Below are 20503 nucleotides of genomic sequence, written 5' to 3'. Positions count from 1 at the left end.
ATGTGAGTCCCTGTATGGTAATACGAAAATAACTCTAATTTGCTGAATGAAACAGGAAATCTGAGTAGTATGAACAGTGACTAAATAAGAAGAGTGTTATACGTAAATCTATTCGTGGGCATTGAAAATTTCGGAAGATACACAAGAAACCATCAATCGGATAATGCAGGCTCTACCTAATCCATGGCCTCCCATCAGTGTTCCCTGAGCATAAGCCCTGTCTCCCCAGGCAGGACACCCAAGTGTCAGCTACAGATGACAGGCCCAATGAGGAGAGAAGGGAAAAACTAAGGACAAGAATTTGACCATTTGAAAAGAGAGAGTGCCAGGAGAATCCGTTCTGGATCCTGGGAAGCTCTGAGGAGGAGGGATGATCTGTAAGTGGAAAGAAACCACTGGTACTATAGCTCCTCCAAATTTTTCCCAAATCCTCCACAACCACCCCTACTCCCTAGCCTGAGCACATCTTGCCACACCATTCCCACCTGCAAGCTCAGGGTTCAGAACTGCCCAGGAAGGGTGAGGGCAAGTCCTGAGTTGCTGCCATGGCTGTTTCTGCTCTTTGGACCATGTGGCCTATGGCTTGGGGTTTGTCTCACTCTGTGACTGACATTGAGTTTTGTTCAGTGTTTAGAGGGTACCTGGTGTCTGACACCAGGGTACAAAGCTTATATACCCAGTAGGGAGATTAAGAAACTGATTTTAGAAGAGACAGACCAAAGCCAACGAAAGGAATCATGGACATGCCAACTCTAATCGTAGTAATGTTGGCTCTCAGTGAAGGCAGATAAAATTTTTTTTTTATCAACTGTTAATACACTACAGAGCTATGGGCCACCCAGATCAATTTTGCAAGTCCTCTTAGGTAACCTAGGCATTCCAGGGCTCATAAGTGCACAGACGATATACACCCGAGTGCCCCTGCATATGTATAAGTTTACCCAGCATCTCATCACCAGTTGGCTCTAGAGCCCACATTTATAAGCATGTATAGTGTGTCACGCTCTGCTCTGAAAGCTTCACATCTGTCCTAATTTCATTATCACCCAACCCTCTGGCCATATTCCCAAGGCCACAAAGCTGATGAGGGGTAAAGCAGGGCGTTTGTTTGAACCCAGACAGACTGACGAATCCTGAAAATACTCACGCCTGCTTCATCAGTCCCTGTTGCAGCCCCAGCAGGAAAAGACAGGGTCCTTGGTCTTCCTCACCCAAAGTTCCTCCCTCATGCTCCTGTACCGTATGCCATCTGTATTTGCAACCAGAACATAGGACCATCTTGCACTTGAAACATGTGCACACAGTGAACAGGTGAACAGGTATGAGACGGTTGCTTGTTGCAGCAACTGCCTTGCCATGAGCCCAGCGGTTTCATTCTGGAGCCTGCCATTTGTAATTCGCAGGTGCCTAATCCAGAATTTGGGCTTGATCTGGGCCCTGACCAGAGTAGGCAGTTGATCTGAGGCCATCGAGATCTCTTTCTCAGGAATTCCAGATGGACATAAGCAATTCTGATTGAGGGCAGACTCCTCCCTGGGGTTGGCCATGTGGACTGAGCATCAAATGGCCACGCTACAAAACTTCAGACTGGGGTCATTCTTCCAATGGACTCAGACCCACACCCCTCCTTCTGAGTCAGCTCACCTCACAGATGTGATCCAGGGCCCCCCTGCACCGATTCAAAAAGCAGAGACTCTGAGTTTGAGATCCAGACCTTACCTGGCTTGTCACTACATATCGGCTTGTTCCAGCTTCAAAAATCAAGGTTTAGGAAACCACAATGACCCCTGACACACAAACAATTCCACCCTGTTGGAGGGTGACAGAGGGAAGACAGATTTGCTGGGGGAGGATGTGGATTGTGTTGGGGTGAGCAGGTAGGAAGAAGTCCAGAAATCATCCCTTCATAGATTAAATAGATAGAAAGATAGATAGATAGATAGATAGATAGATAGATAGATAGATATAGATATATTTTATATATCTATATATATATGTTTACATTTATTTATTTCATCTTTGTTTCCTTGGGAGTAAAGGTCTCACTGTGTCTGTTTTGAGTGGGGACACATCAGGAGGCAGCGGTCTGTTTTGGGAGATCTGTGGTCTTAATTTCCCTAATACCCCTTTTCCTTAGAAAAGGTCTTCCCCTTCAAGATCTCTGTGAGTTGCTGTAGTCGCTGGCAACATTAAGTACTTGGGGAGCTTTAGTGATAGGTGGGGGAGCAGGTGTTGTTGGGGGTGGGGCTGGCGTTGGCGCCAGGGGTTTGTGTCGAGGTCGAGGTCGAGATGCAGGGGGCTGGGTGGAGGTCGAGGAGGGTGTTGGAAGTACCAAGGAGGGCGAACAGAAGGGCGGACAGAGGGTTGTTAGCCGGGATTTCTTGAGAAGTCGGATGGGAGGGGTGGGCATTTGAGCCATGTGCAAGGCATTAGAACCGATCTTGGAAGCAGTCCAGTTCAGATAGGGCCAGGTGGCTGTGTAGACTCCGGGTTACTTAGTTCGGGTACAGTATACCCCGCAGCTTGTGACTCCCACGGCCACATAGGTGTTTGCCACGTTGTCTCTGCACATGAGAGGCCTGCCCCTGTCCCACTGTCCAGAAGGACACAGAAGTCCCTCTTTGTCTGAGCCACTTTTCCCCTGCCCAGAAGGACAGTTTGTTCAGTCACATGGCTTCTTGCTACCATGAACACAAGTGGTGGTTGTAAACATTGAGTTGGTATCAACAGCTTCAGGTAGATGTGAGAAGGGGATGGATAGGCACGGGTCTCCTTGCAGTGAGGAGAGATCAGCGACCCATGTGTCCACGTATTAGGTTTTATGCATGCATGGGCATGTGTGTACAAGTGGATTGGAAGGTTTTGTATTCTGGTGAGGAGAGGTAAGCATTCCTTTCCAGGGTGGTGTTCGGGTGGTATGATCTCTGTGTCACGGTGGGTTAAAGCTCTCTGTGTGCTGACTGGTTCTTTGTATGGGCCCCAGGAATCACCTCCCATCCTCACTGCTACAAGATGGGACCAGGGAAAGGGTCACTGAAGCAGGGCCCTGGAGGGAGTGGATTTCAGGGAGTCACAAAAGAGGTGTTGACAGGGAAAGGGGCGCCCGAAGGGAAGTTACCTGGCAGGTGTCGATCTTGCCTTCAGGGTACCCTGCAGACACATTGGTTAAACAAATGCACCCGTTGTACCACTGTGTGGAGTTACAAAGTCGAGGTCGATGAGGTTCACACAGGCCTCCTGCAGTGTAGGTGCGATCCTGTAGTCTACAGCCAGGCGGCTCTGTGTTCATCGATCACAGAAGACATGTTTTGGGAAAGCCCAGCCTCCTCCCTCCACGGAACCCCATCATCCTGAAATGCTCTAATTCAAACTAAAATCCATGAAAGTCAATGCCCCTGGCCTCTCCTCAGACACTTATGAAGGATGAGGGGTGTTGGAGGCATATGCAGGTGAAGAGGAGGGGCAGTGCATGGAGGATGAGCAGATGTGGCTGCAGGAATGAGTGTTGATGTCAGATGATTATTCACAGCTACAGCCAGGATGTGTCACCTCATTTACACCCCACAGTGTCCCCCTATGTTAGGCGCTGTGACTCACCTTGCCTCCAATCAAGAGCTTGGAGCACCACTGGCCCAAACAAACTGGTAGGGATGTGGTGTGTCTTGGATTCGGACCAAGGTTTTCCTCTCTACACCTAAATTCAGGACACACATTTCATTTCCCCACAGTATGGCTCTAAGTCCCCCTCATTGATTTTTATCCCCCGTTAAACCCCTCAGCTCAGTTCTGGACAGGATCTGCTAGATTTAGGCAGATGAGTCCCTCCCCGCATGCCTCCCATCCATTCTGACGTTACAGAGAAGGAGGAGCTGCATGATGGCCTCCACGTACACAGAACTGTCAGTGGCATGGGTGATTGGAATAACCGGAAGGCAGGTCAGAACGTCCTGTACAGCCCTAGAGGCTCCATCATGACCATTGGGTTAAGAAAGGCCCAGCCCAGTCTATGATTCCATCAGCCAACATCACACCTGTCTATAGGGACAGCTATCCCCTCTTCATCAGGTGGCATCCCCGCACCAAGCCTCACCCACAGTCCAGCCACAGCCCAGTGGGTGGGTCTGAAATCGCCTGCATCCCGGTGGAGAGGTGGCGGATCACACTTGGAACACGGCAGTGGAGGCCAAGTGGGAAGCCATAACCAAGTGGAGCAAAATGGATGGAGCTAGGCACACAGCATTCAGACTGTGTGTTTGTGTGGCCTGGACTGCGTTTCCAGGCCCTTCAGGTCCACTTTGCATACCACCCAAGAATGTTTAGTTTTGTACTTGCACTGTCCCCAAGGCCAGGGTGACATGGAAATGACCACCGCAACAAGCCTGGTCGCTTATCGTGACCTTTTAAATCTATGGAAGAGCCAGATGACCTGGAAGAGAACAGGGTTTTCTCAATCCCAACACCTTGGTTTAAATGCTAAAAAGTCCACAAGAACTTGAAATTCAATAGAAAAGGAGGACTACCCCAGAAGCCTATGGGCTCAAGGAGGAGGTAGAAAAAGGAAGGTCTGCAAGAATGTCACAGAAATTTGGAGGCTGGGGATTTCTTTAAGATTTGGCCTTAACATTGAGGGATGGATTCACCAGAAGATGGTCGAAGCCCACTAAGTTGAGGAGGATTCTAGAACAAAAGAGCCCTTGGGTGATGTCCACGTTGTAGCTGGGAGCCTATAATCCTTTAGAGATAGGACAGCAAAGGTGGTGGTAGGGCAGGGAATGTAGATGGGAACCCTGAGATCAGCCGCCCCAGGGACTACAAGAACCCTGGGACACTGCGCACATGTTTGGGTGGGTGGGCTGAGCAGTGTAGGCTGGGGAGGTGGGAGAAGAAGAATGCTCTAGAGGCCTCAGCACAGCTATGGACATCAATAGCCAGACAGAGGTTGATATCCCAGGTCAGGGAGGGAACGTCCAGCACAGGCCAGAGAAAACAGGGGTGCCCGGGAGGAGAAGCAACCCAATCAGAAAAGGGGGCAGTCTTGAGAGAAGGAAGAAGAGTTACAAGAAGCATAGAGAAACTACCAGGGTTTTGTCTCCAGAAAAGCCTAAGTTTTGTACCCCAATTGACGGAAGTGCCTTGAATTAGGAGCCCTCAGTTTCCATTATCAAGGGACAGAAGAGCTTTCAGTCTCTCTTCTCATCCCCATTGTGACTGGGTAAAAAGTCCATGTGGTCACCTGTGGAAAGCTGAAAGGCCTAACCTCCTCGTCAAACCCTTGCTGCCTGCTGCTGTCCTGCGAAGAACCATGTCCCCTCTCTCCAGAGAGAACGAAGTCACTTGGATGGGGAGGGGGGATTCTCGCATTATGACCAGCGAGTGTGGGGAGCAGAGGTTCACTGAGTTCTAGAGGGCTAGGGTCTACGGTCTCAGAGCTCAGAGACCACGTGACATGGCCCTTCCCCTCACAGATGGGGAAATGGATGTCCAGAGAAGAGAGGAGTTGGCCCACAACCACAAAACCCCATCTCGAGCTCTTCTCCAGGTGCCATTTCAGGGGACAATCCCCCATTTCCAGAAGGTAGCAACTAGGGTTCCAGGCCCCAGATATAGCCACAGCCCATACCCTGTTCGAAAAATGCCCAGATTCTCCTGGGGCTGCAAGCACCCTTCCACCCAGCGACAACACAAGCCATTAGTGGTGAGGTTGTGGACAGGGGTCTCGGCTGCCACTTTCTCCCGCTCTAAAAGGGAAGAGTGTCCTGCATGCAGGTGGACATCACCACTAGGCACCACACATGGCCCCTGCACATCAGAGACCACTGAGGGTATGACCAGCAGTGCCCCTACCCTTGTGAGAGCCCCTCCCATACTCGCCTTTCTCTTTCAAGAATCCCCAGCCAGCCACCCAATAGGCCTGGGGAACACCAGGTGGGCCTGCGCTAAATTGGGGCAGGCAGCCCATTCTGATGAATTGCCCTCAGGGAACAGGAGGGGTGATCTTCATGAGAGCGATGTCATTGTGCTCTAAACTGGGGATGTATTTCTCATGAATGATGATTTTCTCGACATATCTCTCCTGTGGAGGCGGCTTCGCTGGCTTAGCGTTCCCATGCATAATTTCCTTTGCTCCAAAAATTAGTCTCCACTCATATAATTTTCTGTGGGCACAGAGGCAAGCCAGGTCATCCTCAGAAAGGATGGGCTCAATAGAAACCTCTGGTGACCAATGTCCTCAGAGCCCTCCCTCAGCAAGGGCCTGGGCCCACCCACACGTTCTGGTTGCCACAAGGCCCAGTGCCCCAGTGAGACTGCACACAGAGAGCCCTGGAGAATGTCCCTTTCTGGGAAGAGTCTTTCTGAAGACGTCCCTCCATGCACTCCCACATGTACTTTTTGGAGACGAAGCAGTGGGCAGCAGTAAGCAGCCAATGGGAGTTCAGCAATGTGCCTCCACACGCATGGTACCTTTGGTTATTATGGGACATGAATACCTGGAGGCTGACTATCCAGGGCCAAGCCCCTATTGTTGCATCCTGCCCTCCGACGATACGGCCACTTCCCGGTGGGTTCTTCCTGAACCGTCACCCACAGGGGGCACTGGGGAGAGACCAGGGGCACAGTTCAAACCAATAAGAGGCACAGCCTGTCCTCGCACCTGCACGATGGGGGAATCAGGCCTAGGGGGCCTGGCAAAGTGGGGCAACCGGGAGTGTGGATGGGCCGCGGTGGAGCTGCTGAGGAGAGGAGCTGTCAGGACGGTAGGGAAGCAGAAAGCTGCAGGTTTCAGGAATTGGTTTGGAGGAGTATGAGTTCTGGGGTCTTGTGGGTATAGCCCCAAGGTGAGGAAAAAGGTGCCATAGGAAGCAGGACCAATGATAAGAGCCCTAGAAATATGAGAGATCCCGAGTTAGAGGGGGAGGCTAGAGGAGGAGAGGGAGAGGTGTAATCGCTTGAGGTCTTTAGAGCCAATTTTGGGCGGGAGACTCAGAAAACAGCCCCAAGGGTCTTGGAGCTGCAGTTTGGGGTTGGATGGTGGCAGGAGGAGGGAGAGTACCCAAGGCACGTCCAGTGATCCCAGGTGTGGGGAGCAATGTGGGTCCAGGGTTGGAATTTCTGGGAACTGGGGAGATGCCACAAGACTTTGGGGGTACCTTGGGGCCTGTCAGAGCCTAAGGTGGGGGTGGGACACAAGAAGAATGCCATGAGAATACCCTAGGGTCTCTGGGGTCAGCCACAGGTGGGGCACCTCAGTATCTGTGAGAAGAAAGGGTTTTCTAAAATTGAGACTTGATGTGCAAGAGGCAGTGAGGTCAGTCTCGAGGTGAGGGAAGGGCCCCAGCTTCTGTGCTACAGGAGACATAGGAGCCCAGGGGTCAGCCTTGGGGTGTCTCAGCTGATGAACCCGGGAGCAAGGATGGTCTGAGTTGGGGATGTGGGTCACACCCGTGAGACCCAGGGGACTACTAAGGCCCAAGCTTGGTCTCCTCCCTATCCCTGGACAGAGGGAGTCTGGGTGGGGCTTGATATTCAGAAGACACTCTTTCCACCCCCCGGAGGTGTCCCTGACACTTATTCAGAAGTGGCGTTATATTTGGCAACCACAGAAACTGCCAAGTCCAGCAGAATGGCAGTTGGCAGCGTCTCTATCATACTCCAGGCCCAGTCTGGCCTGGAAGCCCAGTGACCTCACAAAGCTCTGTCGCCTCCTGACCAATCAGCGTGGATACATCCCCCCTCTCCCCATTCCAATAGTCAGGCCAGGCAGGAGCCCATTAGCTTAGACGGTTCATGCTGAAACAAGATCCCAGATTTCTGTTCAGGCTCCTCTGCATCCCTCGGGTGATGGGGGCTCATGTGCAACCCCCTCCCTATGTCCCAAGGCCAGGATCTTCATTCCCAGTTACCCTTCAAAGGTTCCGTATCATATTAGGATCCAGTTTTGTGCAGTGTCAGGGTCTGCCCCTCATGCAAGCTGCAACCACAGTTCCTGTTCCAAATCATGGGTTCAGGGGCAGTTCTGTCCCTCTCTGTCAAGATGATGCAGCATGTCAATGGTCACAGGGTGTCGGGCTCACCAGATTAATCGATCCTTAACACTGTCTAGGGCAAATTGTCTTTCGCTCTTCCAAGTACATACTATCAGCACACTTTTCAAAAAGCCACTTTGAATTTCTCTAATTTAGGACTGCAAACACCACCATTCTATTCCCTGCTGAGTATCACAGGGTCTGGTGTTTCCTACCAGAGTGTCTCTAGGTCAACTCTCTGGGACCTACATGCAGGAAGATGTGTCTCCAATACCTGAGGGTCAGGAATTCTCACCACAATCACCTGAATATTCTGAGGTTTCATTTTTCTGATTCTCAGGATACGGCATCTCACCAACGGGAGGATGACAAATGCTCACCTCACATACCTGCATGTTAAGAAGTTTCACCTTCCTGTCGGAGTGTGAGGAGGTCACACCTCCACTTGCATGAAGGGGAGTTTTCCCTCCTCTCCCAGAGTGTAAGTTCTCCACCAGACAATCTGAGCATCAAGAGGTTGTCCCAGGGCTGCCTGCGTGTCAGGACACCTCATAGCTTCTTCCTGAGTGTTATGAGTTTTCAGATTGTCAAATGAGCATTATTCTCCTACTAACATTCTAACTGAATGTCACAATTTCTCAGCTCACATAACTTTCAGGAGGTCACAAACCCTTCAACTGAATATCCAGTAGGTCTTCTATATCTTTACTGGAGTATCAGGAGCCATCATCTACTAAACCTGACCCTAACCTTAACCCTATCCCTAACCCTAACCCTAAACCCTAACAATAAACCCTAACCGTAACCCTAACCCTAAACCTCACCCTAACCCTAAACCTAACCCTAACCCTCACCCTCACCCTCACCCTCACCCTCCCCTCACCCTCACCCTCACCCTCCTCTCACCCTCAACCTAACCCTCACCCTAACCCAGGGATGGTCAGCAGAGAATTTGTAAGGCCAGCCGTCCAGGGCCCCTGCTAGCCCAGCCAGAGTCTCCCTGAGCCCAGAGCGAGCCCTCCCCTTCCTGCCCAGCTATGCACTTGCCCCTGAGCTTCATGATGCCCTGTTCTTGACCCAGAAGGTGAGCTGGCCGACTAGGAGGGGAGTCTAGCTGGTGGGACAGGCTGTAGATACAGGACAGAGTGACACCATGTGAGCTAGCAGGAATCACACTCTAGCCTTCCTTACGGAGCCTGCTCGGGAGCAGGAGTCTGGGTGCCCTAGGGGCCAGCACACAGCAGAGTCTGTGCTGACCAGGCAGCCATGGAACCTAGCGAGAGTCCACTCTGCCCTCTACCCACTCCTGCCTGGCCTCATCTCTCCTCCTCACTGTGGGAACCAGGCCCCATTGGGCTGGCTCAGCTCCACTTTGTAAAGATTTCTCAGTCCATGGAGCAGCTGGATTTCCTGGGGCCAGAGGGAGGACTGACTTTGGACAAGGACTGCACTGGGGAGGATGCAGGGCCTTGTAGAGGGTGAAGGATGGGGCAGGGGCTGAGTCCTGGGGCCACTTCTCATGTCGATAAAGGGCTGAAATCCCTGAATGCCCATAGGTTTCCTCATTATATTAATGGCCCCCTGCACATGGGAATCCTGCTAGTGGGCCCCTCCAACCTAGCCTCCTTCCCGCCCCTCTGACTCCAGGCAGGGCTGCAGCCAGGGATGGGCTGGACATCCGTCCCAGGTCCTGCCAGGAAGACAAGGAAAAAGGAGGAGAGGAGAAGGGGAAGGGGCGTACTGATCTTCTCCCTGTCCTGAGTCGGCCTCCACTGATGCCTCCAGGTCCTCTGGCCCAGCCCTGCACTTAGCTGGACCCTGAGAGGGAGTTTGCATTCCAGCAGACTGGAATGCATTCCAGCTGGGTTGGTATATTGAATGACCTGTGCGTCCCCAGATATCCTACCCACCTGGCCTTACACGCTAATGCCTGCAGCACAGGGTGGCCATGGTTGTGGGGCCCAGTGGCCTTTGGGGACACAGAGCAGTTGGCAGTGGTGAGGGAACATGGGGGACCCGTCAGGTGCAGAGCCATGGGTCTCATGTACAACCACCGCTGAGCTGGGTCACTGTACAGGTGCTCTGTGTACCCTTTGCACAACTGGACATGACACAACTGGCTGGCCCTCTCAGTAGTGAGGCTTGTGCTCCTAGGACACCTGTCCCCCACCTACCCCTAGAGAAGCAGCCACGTTCAACCGTTTCCATGTCCAACCCTCAGGGACAGTTGGGAACCGGGGTCAAGAGAGGCAGGGACTGGCCCATGAGAAATGAGGGGTGCAGAGCCCAAGGAGCAGGGCTGCTCTCCAGTCCAAGCAAGCCCCAACCCTCCCATGAGGTTCACTTTGGGGGTGAGAGCCCCTCAGATCCTCGGGAATAGCTACCCACCCCGTCCAATGTGAGGACATGACCTTGGCATCCCCAGGCATGTAGAGACATGCACACCTGCACACCCACCCATACACACACACCACTCTGACTGCCCAGCTGGGGGTCAGAAGGGGAGGACACTCAGGGAGAGAGGTTGAGGAAAAGGGGGAAAGAAGAAAGAGTTTGGAGACAGCTGGGCCATGGGGCAGGCATCAGGACTCCTGGCAAGGACCCAGATCCAGATCATGGGGAGGGGAGACATGGGGTTTGCCAGGGAACTGGGAGAAGACAGGGTCTGGTTTCTGGTGTCCAACACCACCCTGGGCACTTGGGAGTAGGAAGAGACACCTACCCCCAGGTCCAGCGGGGCTACAGCACAAAAGGCCTCAGCTTACTCTTCTCTCAGTTGGGCTGCAGAGATGCAGTGTCCCAAGGGTCCCACAGGCTTGTAGAAAGAGCGTGTTGGCCTTCGATCTCCATCCCTGACTCACTGTGCTCCCAGTGCTGGGGAAATTCTTTCAAACCCTTAAGGTCCTTCTCAGCAGAGGACACACTAGGGGCTTGGGGGCTTGGGGGCCTGAGGACCTGGGTACGCAGAACGTGGCAGAGCACTGGGCCACCAGTCTGAAGACCAAGGTCAGGGCCCTCCTTGTTGCAGCCTCAGGGTCCCCATTTGGAAGAGGATCCAAAATCACTGCTCTGGTCAGGGTGTGGAGGCCTTAGGAAGGAATGGAGCACCAGGATCGAAGAGGGAAACGGGGACAAGGGAGGCTTCTGAGGGTTCTCACATCGCCTATGGAACCCACAGATCCTGCTCCTGGGAGAGACACAGACACAGAGACAGAGAAGGAGACAGAGAATGAACACAGGACAGAGGGAACCAGGAGAAGTCATAGACTTTCCTCCACCAGCTTGGAAATGACATCCCGGAATTTTGTGCCATTCCATTCCTGAGAGCGCCGTCACACAGGCCATCCATTGTGGAGGGGAGGGGATTCCACAGGGATGTGTGACCAAGATTCAGGTGTGACAGGGGCCACTGTGGGGATTGCCCAGCACACGGGCACAGACGACGCCCTGGGACGTGAGCCTAACCGCTAATGGGAACATCTGGAAATCTGTGTTGTGAGAGGACAAGATCAGAATCAGTTCATTACTACCTTCCCACGGGGGCTGGGACACAAGCAGGAGGGCGGTGGCCTTGCCTGGACCCCAGAGCAGAGCCAAACCCTTCTGAGCTGTGTTCCATGCCAAGCCCAGCTCCGCGCTCATTCTTGCTTTGCCATGTATGAACCAGACTCCTGTGAAGGCAGGTATGGAACATGTGTAGAGGTCCTACCTCCAATGGTGTAACTAGAAGTAGAAGCCAGAATACCCCGATGTGCACATGCGGAGCCTGGGGAGGCCCAGAGAAGCACAGGTTCTGTCCAGGTTCACAGCTCTGGGCACGCACAGGAACCAGGTCTGAACCCATCTCTGTGCCATCACAGCAGAGACACCAGCTGCACCCAGGCCTCCCGGGGGCTGTGGGTGGGCTGGGTGTGTGTCACTGTGTGGATCGGGCATGGGGGGAGGATGAGCATTGAGAAGCCGGGGGAGGGGGCCCTCGGGGGGCTCTTGTGTAAGGAGGAAGTTGGGTAAGGGGACCCCAGGCAGTGGGGACCTCAATTCCCTGACAACAGAGCCCAACAGAATTTGGAACCCTGGTAGCCAGGCACCCACATTCCACAGACAGTCCCCTGCCCAGCTCATTTCGTTGGAGATCTTCAAACCAAGATATTCACATGTTGCTTTCCGAGGTCCGGAGCCTGCAGGCAGAAGAAAGAGAGCCCTGCAGATGCTGTCCCCAGCTGGTGATTTTAGGTCAGGGCTCTCCAACGCTTCGGGCCATTTGGCCTGAAGGACAGAAAGGTGACACCAGGAGGCCCAGAGCCAGCCACCCGGCCCCACTCACTCTGATGACCTGTGTAGCCCCAGGGGCTCTCCCTGTGTGTGTGTGTGTGTGTGTGTGTGTCTGTGTGTGTGTGTGCGTGTGTCTGTGTGTGAGTGTGTGTGGGTTCACGTGTGTGGATGGGGGTGTGTGTCTGTGTGTATGTGTGTGTAAAGAGGGGTCATGCAGTGTGGGGCCACCCCGAGCAGGAGCAGGCTGATGAGGGGTCAGATACCCAGTGGGCAGGTCATGTTCAAGGTCAAGCCTGGCTGTGTGGGATGGGGTGAGCGGGCGCTGCCCCTTCTGCCCGAGGTTTATCCCGGTAGCCATGCAGGTATTGGTGACTGCATCCCAGACGCAGGGCTGTGGACACACAGGTCTGTGTCTGATCTGGGAGCAGCAGGGGGACTGGGCAGGAGGACAGTACGGATGGCCGGGCAGGGCTGTGATGCCTCGGGGTCGGCTACCGGTACCTGTCTTTGCAGAAGGCCACGGAGGACATGGAGAGGAGGCTGGTGGACACGCCCTCCATCTCCTCAACAGAGGGGATGACCCCACAGGGGTCCCCAGAAGCAGGTGCTGGGGATTGCAGGTCAAGACCTCTCACACCACGCAGACCACTGTCCCAGGTGGTTGTCCACAGGACATGGTCCAGGAGCCAGAGAACACGGAGGCCGAGGCCGACGTTGAGAAGGGTGGGCTGAGTATTTGTGGTGGGTGGGGACAGGTCGGTGCTGGCCCCACAGGGAGGAGCACCCTGAGGCTGGTGTGGGGCCAGAGCAACGACAGGGCACAGAGCACACAGCAGTGGACAGCAGTCGGGGAGACGTCCCCATGAGGGTTCCTTCCCGGCTGTGGCTTCTCTGGGAGTCCCTGGGCTGGACTCTGTCTCTGCAAAGGCTCACAGAGAGCAGGCATGTGGGTGAGCTTTTTTCCTCTCACAGATGCTCCACCACCTGAGGAGCTAGAGCCGGATTTGGAGGGAGGGCTGGTGCCTGCAGTGACTTCAGGAGGAGACAGGTAGCCGGTAGGTGACCCAGCAACTGCCCACAGAGAGACTGTCGCTGTACAGGAAGAACTGGCACCTGCTCCTGCGCCAGCCCCTGCCCCTGCCCCTGCTACAGTTCCTGCCACTCCCCCTTCCCCACCCCAGCCGCTGCCCCTGCCTCGGACCCAAATCCTGACCCGGCTCCTGTCCCTTCCCTTACCCCTGCCTCTGCCCCTGCCCCTGCCCTTGCTCTTGTTCCTGCCCCTGGCCCTGTACATGCTCCTGCCCATGCCAGAGCCCCTGTCACTGACCCAGCTCCTACCCTTGCTCCTGCCCCTGTCCATACCCCTGCCAGAGCCCCTGCCCTTTCCCCGGCCCCTGCCAGGGGTCCTGTTCCCTACTTTGACCCAGAATCTGTCCCTGCTCCTGCCCTGAATCCTACACCTGCCACTACTGCAGACCCTGTCCCCTTGCCCCTATCCTTGCCCCTGTTCTTACCTCTGTCCCTGCCCCTATCCCTGCCCCTATACTGAGCCCTGCCCCTACTCCTGCTCCTGCAGGTCTCCCACGGCCACATCCAGACCCCAGAGCCCTGCAGGGAGAGCTCCTTGTACAATTACCCTTAGTTCCATCACCGAAACTCGAGACCCCGCTGATTGTTTAATCTCCTCCCCCTGTGTTCTTTCGCTCTGATACATATTAACTGTTATTTTATCCTTCCATGTCCTATATATTGTTTATTATTTGTTTTAAATAAAATTACTTGTTTTCACTTGAACACGTCATGAGCATTAAATACATGCCCAACGCTGTGCCACCACACCCCAGAACATTGCCACAGAATATCTCATTCCCCAAAGGAGTCCATGAACCAGAAGCCTTCCCTGTCCTTTTCTCCCCCAGCCCAGACCCCGGCAACCCCTAAGCTGCTTTCTCTCTCTGTTCCTTTACCTATTCCTGATGTTTCTGTAATTGGAATCACACAATATGGGCCTTTGTGTCTGCCCTCCTATTTTCAAGGGGACTCCTTTTCTTCTGTGTTTATTGGTCATAAAATTTCCCTTATTTGATATTGAAATCCCTGATGGATTACATATCAGATTCAATCAAAGAGGCCAGTTTAGGAATTATGGGCACAATCTCTGGCCGAGAACCCTGGTCCTGCTGGGACACTACAGCTTGACCGCAGACAGGACAGGGCTGGTTCCTCCTGAGACCCACCCAGACAGCAGGGAATAGCAGAAAGCTGGAAGACACAACACAAAGGGCAAAAACATTGCTCACAACCCAAGACCAGAGAACGGTTTCACCTGACTCTGGTCCAAACCACGCTCCCAGTCACTGGGTTCCACAGGGACGGAGACCAAACACATGCAAGTCCAAGGCAGAAGGATAGGCACACAGGGAATATGTGTCAGAGATGCGGGAACTCCTGGGGAAGGAATTCGGCAAAGGCAACACTTTGGAGGCAGCGCTGTTCACCCTCAGCCTGGCAGGTGTCTGGTCTGGGGATCAGCAGCCCTGGGGAGAACGTGAGGAAGTAGAGGTCCCCTGGAGAGAACGGTGACAGGCACCCCTGTCTGGGAGAACAGTGAGCAGCACCCATCCCAGGCCACAGGTGCACCCATCCTCAGCCTCAGACTCAGCCTTGGAAACTCTGGCTCGGTTTTTCACACATGTATTGTCAGGAGTTTTCATCACAGCGGTGGTGGAGAGAGCAGGGAATGGAACAACACTAATGCCCAAGGAGATGGAAGGGATGCACGGTCCCAGTTCTCATGATAGAATGCTCTGCAGCTAATGTCCCCGTGTCATCCGGGGCACAGGGTCTGGGAAGCCCCTCCTAAGACCCATCCCTCCTGCCACCCTGCTCCTGGGAACATTGAGAATTGTTTGAGTAGGAGGGGGAGAGAATCCTGGATGACAGCAGGTCCAAGGAGAAAGAAGGTCAGCACTGGGAGGACAGATAGACATCCCCTGAGCCACCATCCAGGGCCCGGGCGGGCTGTGATGCCCTCGGACCTCACCCCAAATAAGGACTCCTAATTTATTGACCCAGCTTCTGTGGATTTACTCCCTCCCTCATTCATTCTCTCCCTCATTCATTCCACACCACCAAACCTCCGTCCCCCTCCCTCCTTCCCTCCTACGTTCCCTCCTTCCTCCCTCATTCAACAGAGGATCTGGGGTCCCTTCTGTGTACTGAGCACTGGGGCTTCATCAGTGAGCACCCCCTACCCACATGGTCACGTCCACTCTGGGAGGTGACGGGGACAGTCCTCACGGCTAGCAGTGGTGATGAGCACCGGGAATCGGCTCCTGAAAACAGAGGCCAGTTGCACAACGAAAAGAATGGAAGACCCATGCTTAGCACTTCCTCTAGAAAAATCTAGTCCTGAAAATTAATGAAAAGTAAGTATATCCTAGACTTCATGCAATGTGTCTTCTACTGGCACGTACCAACTGATTCCTATAACTAACAAAGAGTAAATCATCCAGTGTCGACTGGGGTGTTGTGGACCAACATTTCGGAACAAATGACAGCGTTTCAGCCGACATCTCCAGGGCATCTGAGTTTTCCCAAGGGTCTCTGTGATTCTATGATCCTTCCATCAACCTCCTTGGGAAGCTCTGTCATGTCATCTTCCTTGACTCCTGCCTCTTCTGGGACCCTTCCATGACCTCTCCGCCAGGGCCACCCCCTCAAGTACTCCCTGTGCTCCCTGGCCTGAAACCCACATCCCACGCTGGGTCCTGTGAGCCTGGTGCTTTTGCAAGTGCTATGTGCTCCTTCTGGGGTCACTAGCCATCTCCCTTGCAGTGGCCTGCCTCTTCCTGCGCTGGGTCTCCTCTGAGCAGTCTGTGAGGCCGGACTCTGCCCATGTCACGGGCACGGAACGAGAGTCCAGAAGGTGCAGACGACCTACTCCCAGTCCCAGGTTGTGGAGCCTGTGTCAAGGATGGTCCGGGATCAGAGGAAGACTTGGGCCCAGTGAGACTGAGGGAGGATGTGCACAGTGACCCTGCAGGAGGAGAGGGAGCACTGTGGGGACCTGGCGCTCAGGCCTGCTGGGAGACCACATCTCACCCACACCAGCTCTGTCCCCAGGGCTGGAGGTTGTGAGGGTAGCCACCCTCAGAGGCTGCAGGCTGACAGTGACTGACAGGAGAGGAGGTGCACCTGATAAAAGAGAGAACCCTCAGGCAGAGAGGAGGGGGCAGGTGCTCCCCCAGCAGCTAGAGGAACTCGGGGTAGCCACCCATCCAGCATGCAGGATGGCAATGGCTGGCAGGATAGGAGGAACCTGGTGCAGGAGAGAGCCCTCAGGCAGAGAGGAGGGGGAAGGCTCTCCCCCAGCAGCAGGTGCACTGGGGCAGGCTGAGGGGGCCACTGTGGACAGCGGTGCCTGCAACTGGATTCTCCACACAGACCCCCTCCTAAGGCTCAGCACAAGCTTGTCTGGAAGGCTTTTGTCCCCCAAATACAAAGTCTGGCCCGGGACCCTCCTCAAGCCCCAACTCCAAATCCTTTGACCTCAGCTCAAATGACAAGAAATGGCCAATAGTTTAGGTGGGATTGGGTGCACAGGGACATTTGCTTTTCTGTCCCATGCTGTAACATTGCTGGCATTTAAAGATCTCAGGGCTTTGATTCAAATACGGTAGGATGCCGGGGATCCCAGTCGGCTTTCTGGAAACCTGCCTCTGGGCCTTGCAGCCCTGCCATCCCATCAGTTCTGCTCAGAATCCCTCCAGGTCACAGACCCTCATTCTTGGCTCCTCAGATTGCTCGGACGATGCACCTTCAAAAAGCGATCCCGGTGGGGCAGCAGGACACACTGCGGATTCCAGCAAATCTGCCTCCCTGAAACTGAGAGTACTGCTGAACGAGCTGTCTGAAAACAGTCATGTCAGGATTCCAGGAAGATACCAGAGGCACAGGAGTAACTGAGGAGCACCTGAATGTCAGGTAGAGGCAGTCAGAGCTTCCAGACCCTTCTTCCCTAAAATTCCTCATTTCTCAGCCTTTCTTCCCATGATTCTGCTTGGTTTCTATTTGCCCCAAATGTTATCCATTGCCTTAGACAGTAGAGACTCACGTATGCCTTTAAATGTTTTGGACATTGAATGTCCTCCAGTGGCCACTTCACTGCTGGGAGAGTTGGTAGCAAGCAAGAAGTCCTAGAGGACTCCAAGGGTCTGGACTTGGTGTTTCACTCTGCTGAGTCGGGGACACCTGTGGGAGGTTCAGGTGATCAGCTGGGTCAGGGGGACAGGCACCTGACGTTGACAGTTTGTGTATAGGTGAGGCCCGAGGCCCCCGGGCAATGGGCCTGAGATCCGGATTGAACAGGTCTTCAAAGCTGCAGACTGGCTGGGATCAACTTCAGGTTGAGGAGTAAGGTGAGGGGAGCAGAGGGGACTGAGGAGGTTCGGCTCAGCAAGGAGAGGGCTGAGCTACACTTTTGGGGGGAAAGTGGCTCAGGTTCAGGCTCACAGGTACAGAACGTGAGGCCATTATGCCATGTGAAATAAGCCAGTCCGTAAAGGACCGACACCGGAGGACCCCACTTGTAAGGGTTGGAGAGCACTCCCATTCACAGAGGTGGAAGGAGCTGCTGGGTGGCGGGGCAGGGTAAGGGGAATGGGCAATTAGGGTCATGTGGTTAGAGGTTTAGTTTGGGATGATGAAAACATTGTGGCTATGGACGGAGGTAGCCTGTACAATACAGGGAATATACTTATTGCCGCTGAAACGCGCTTCATGGTATAAGCTGTATGTCCATTATACCAAAATACCAAAGAGGTGAGTCAGGAAGTCGGGGCCATCGCGAGTACCTGGAGGGCCCAGGAGAAGGGAGCCTGTATCTTAGTTCTCGCTCTCATGCTCTGCCCCTTGTTGGGTGACTGAGCTCAGTTGGTCCTTGCTAAGATACAGTGCAGGCAGCTGGTCCAGAGAAAGTGCACAAGTGCAAACCCACTGGTGAGCACTGAGGAATCCCAGGGGGACGCGCATGCAGACAGAGAGAGTGCCCACATTTCACAAACACCAGCACAGAAATAACCATTTAAAACCAAGGCAGGAACCTTATATAGCCCAGAGGACTCCACGCTCCTGGAGGCCAAGCTAGTGGCCATGGCCAAGGTCACTGGTGGGGAGGGCCCTCGGTGTCTGGGAGGTGGCTCAGCGCACCCCTGACCCTGAAGCCCCATGGCCACTGTGAGGTGTAAGGACTGGGAGGGAAGTCCCGTTCAGCACCCGTTCTGGTTCCATGGCTGCTACAGGGCTGCTCCCAGGCCCAACATGCGATGTCTGTTTAGAACCATGGATAAAATCTTTTCCCTCAATTCTTCTTTTTAAAATGGTTGCTCAGCATTGAAACAGAAAAATATCCGACATAAAACTGGAGCCGTTCACAGCTGCAAAGGACCCGGAAGATATCAAAATGTAGTGACCACAAAGAGAGGAACTTGTGCTCCCAGGCAGGCCTCCCTGGCACAGGGCGGGTTGGGGCCCTGGCATGCCCGTGCAAGCAGTGCTTGCCTCCACAGTTTCCCTCAAATGGACAGAAGTAGGAATCTGCTCTGACTGCTCCGCTCAAGGCAGCACCCCCTAATGGAGACGGGGGCAGCCCCTCGTGACTTCCAGATGTCCTGGTCATTCTTGGGCACAGCCACATATCTCAGCTTCTTCATGACAGGCCCAGCCCATCAGCTGCTGGTCTCACAGGTCCTTCAGGGGACAGCCCAATAACCCAGGTCCCACAGCTCCTCTGGGCACAGCCCCTCATGAGTTCTGGGTGCCCTGTTGATTCTTGGGCACAGCCATGGATCTCAGCTTCTTCATGATGTGGGGAATGATGGGGGGGCCAGCCCAGCAGCCGTGGGTCCACAGGTCCTCTGGGGACAGCACCTTGGTGGCCCTCTGGCCCAGCAGGTACCTGTTCAGGTGGCTCTTATCGGGCCACACAGCCTCAATCCCATTGTCCCAGTTGACCCCCATCACCTAGTGACAAGCCGAGGTCAGTCGGGGAAACTCCACCACCAATTCCCCCAAAAAAGGCCCCCACGTAGTAAAAGTTGCCCTGGTACCTGGGGATTTGGGTCTGGGACTGTGGCCAGCGATCGTAGATAAAGTCCTCATGGGCTGCCCAGTAGAAACTGGGGTATGGGGTGCCAAAGAGAGGGGCAGGATCTCCATGCCTACATGGTCCCAGAACTTCATTCCCGCATCCACGTCCACGTACACCAGGTCATCCACGTCACAGAGGATGTCCTGCTCGCGGAGGAGGCTGAAGATCGCTACATGCTGCATGGACACATCCTGCCAGAGCAGGACGCCGCATACATCAACAACCACCACCCTCCAGCCCTCCCAGATTGGCACACACAGCACAGCAACGAGCTGGTCAGTGAAGACGTAGTAAGGGACCCTGTGTCCACCATGAGGACCACCACACTCCGGCCTACATGGAGGGGTACATGGGGCCCGGCAGCTGGCTGATTGGTGAAAACCTTGTAGGTGACCCCGTGTCCCACCATGTAGTGCTTCTCTGCCATCTGCAGGAACAGCTCCAGGAAGACCATGCATCCACAGGGGCAGTGGACAGGGCAGGAAGAGGGTCACTGCCAGAGGCTGGCAGCAGTACACCAGAGTTGGGGGCCATGGACGTGTGCACCTTCTTCAAGGTGGCAGGCCCTGAGCTGCTTTAAGCAACAGCCACCTCCTCACCTTCCTGAGGGAATCAGCCAGCAGGACCTCCCTAATATCTGTTCCCAGAGATGGGGGCCATCAGCAGCCTGTCTTCCAAAGGGGAGCCTGAAGCTTCGGAGGCTGGAAACCCATGCAGCCCCACAGTCAGCATGCTGGTGCCAGGAACACTACCCCTGTGCTGAGCTCCTGAGCAAACCCTGCAAGTGCCCTCCACTGTCCGCCCCCCCCTGTAGATCCCATCCCCACCTTCCAGGAAGGAAGCACCTTTGGGCACAACCCTCATTTCTATGACTTACAGAGCGGCTAGAATCAGCAGGCCTGGCCACCTGTCCCACTTTGTTTTGAGTGGGCTGCCGCTGGCCCCCACAGACCTGTCTCCACTTCCTGTAGGGTACTCCCTGGAAGGCTCCTGGCATCCTGCTGACAAGGTGTTCAGTAAGCCACTGGTATTCCTAGGAGGGTTCACCCTCAAACTC

At 54.3% G+C, this 20503-nt stretch overlaps 2 pseudogenes; both read right to left on the bottom strand.

Moving 5' to 3' along the window:
* Positions 1 to 2071: 2071 nt before the first annotated feature.
* LOC141372027 (acrosin-like) lies at positions 2072 to 7647 on the bottom strand (annotated as a pseudogene).
* Positions 7648 to 19037: 11390 nt separating this feature from the next.
* LOC141372028 (histo-blood group ABO system transferase 2-like) lies at positions 19038 to 19900 on the bottom strand (annotated as a pseudogene).
* Between the last annotated feature and the right edge of the window lie 603 nt (positions 19901 to 20503).

The sequence above is a fragment of the Callorhinus ursinus genome, unplaced genomic scaffold (genome assembly GCF_003265705.2).
Source record: "Callorhinus ursinus isolate GAN/ISIS: 27379988/994484 unplaced genomic scaffold, GSC_fseal_2.0 scaffold377, whole genome shotgun sequence".
NCBI lineage: Eukaryota > Metazoa > Chordata > Mammalia > Carnivora > Otariidae > Callorhinus > Callorhinus ursinus.
Note: the sequence above shows the minus strand (reverse complement) of the source record. Positions and strands in the feature narration are given on the sequence as shown.